This window comes from Octopus bimaculoides, chromosome 15, assembly GCF_001194135.2.
Source record: "Octopus bimaculoides isolate UCB-OBI-ISO-001 chromosome 15, ASM119413v2, whole genome shotgun sequence".
Taxonomy (NCBI): domain Eukaryota; kingdom Metazoa; phylum Mollusca; class Cephalopoda; order Octopoda; family Octopodidae; genus Octopus; species Octopus bimaculoides.
Window position 1 is genome coordinate 1324187 of NC_068995.1, and position 1636 is coordinate 1325822.

Genomic DNA, 1636 nt, shown 5'->3' on the forward strand with positions numbered 1-1636 from the left:
ATATATATATATATATATATATATATACTCTAACGTATACATATACACACAAGCATGGATACATACATACATACACATATATATACCCATACACACTTCTACGAACGATCAAACTGAATTAAAAGTTCTAAGTCTTCTTCGTCGATTTGTAATTTCATATTTACACACATACGCATGTATATATTTATGTCATTATATAACTATTTCAATATACACACCTTTCTATGTGTGTATATATACATATATATATTATATATATATATACATACATATATATATTTAATATATATACACACATATACATTGTGTGCCCGCTATTGTATGTATACACGTATATATATATACATGTGTGTGTATATATTTATATACACACATATATACATACATGTGTGTGCGTCTTTAATAAAATGGTTTGCAGCAAAACTCAAAAAAAAAATTAAAAAATTAAAAATAAATCTAAAAAAACTGAACAAAACCACAAACAGAGAAATGTTAAATCTCCCCAACGTCTCACTCACCGCACACAAAATACCAGTCTATATACAACACATACACGATATGACATATTATACGGTATATACAGCCACATATATATATCCAGTGTGTTTATAAAATCGAATCTAAATCTGTTTTACTTACACTGTCGCTAGCAAGGCTTATAGGGCGCAGCCATGTTTACCTGATTCCGCCAATTGCCGGATAGCATCGACTTCGGTGTTCGGCTATCTCCGTCGAAAACCGGCGACGGTTAAGAGTTGGAGGGACCGCAACGGAGATTTCTCTTTCTCTCCTGTGGCTTCAAAAGATTAGCAAAATAAATAAATAAATAAATAAACAGATACGCACGCACGCACGCGCACACACACACGCACGTACGCACGCATGTATAAGATCATAGGGGTTAATTAGAGGGCGACGTTATACACATTAAAGACAATAATTAGGTTTTGTGTTCACATATCCAATGTAATGAAAAGCAAAAATCCATTGAGAAAAATAGTTATAGGATGAGGGGGGAAAAACTCACTTAGGATATATATGTATGTATGTGTGTTTGTATCTATGGTTGTATGTATATATATGTGTGTGTGTATGTGTGTGTGTGCGTGTTCTGGTATTGATCAATCCATTTTCCCCAATAAAATCTTTATTCTCCAAAGCTTTGGCATTCTTTCCCTCTTACAAGTGGCATTTGACAGTATGCATCCAAATTCTCTCTCTCTCTCTCTCTCTTTCTCTCTCTCTCTCTCTCTCTCTCTCTATCTATCAGTCTGTCTGCCTATCTGTCTATCTATCACACACACACACACACACATATATGTATATATACACACATATATATATATATACATGTATACATACATAGACACACATGTATATATATATATACACACACACACGCAAACACATACATACTCACACACATGTACATGTGCGTGTATAGTTTACACACACCCACTCAAATGTTTTCGTTTGAAGAGAAATTGGGAATAGAAATAGAGTCACCACCACCACCACCACCATTGTCATACTCTTGTCAACATCATCATCACCATTTTCACTACTGTTGCAACCATCATCATCATCATCGTAACCACTATCAACAACTCAACCACGTAGTTTTACATTGATTCAT

The 1636-nt window shown here is 34.0% G+C and overlaps 1 protein-coding gene across 2 annotated transcripts in view; it reads right to left on the bottom strand.

Annotated features, from left to right (window-relative positions):
- LOC106874106 (zinc finger and SCAN domain-containing protein 2) overlaps positions 1 to 774 on the bottom strand; it is a 9935-nt gene extending 9161 nt beyond the window's left edge. For both annotated transcript variants that reach the window (XM_014921710.2, XM_014921711.2), the window contains exon 1: positions 640 to 774. The gene's annotated coding sequence lies outside the window, so the exon portion shown is untranslated. The remainder of the gene's footprint in view (positions 1 to 639) is intronic.
- Between the last annotated feature and the right edge of the window lie 862 nt (positions 775 to 1636).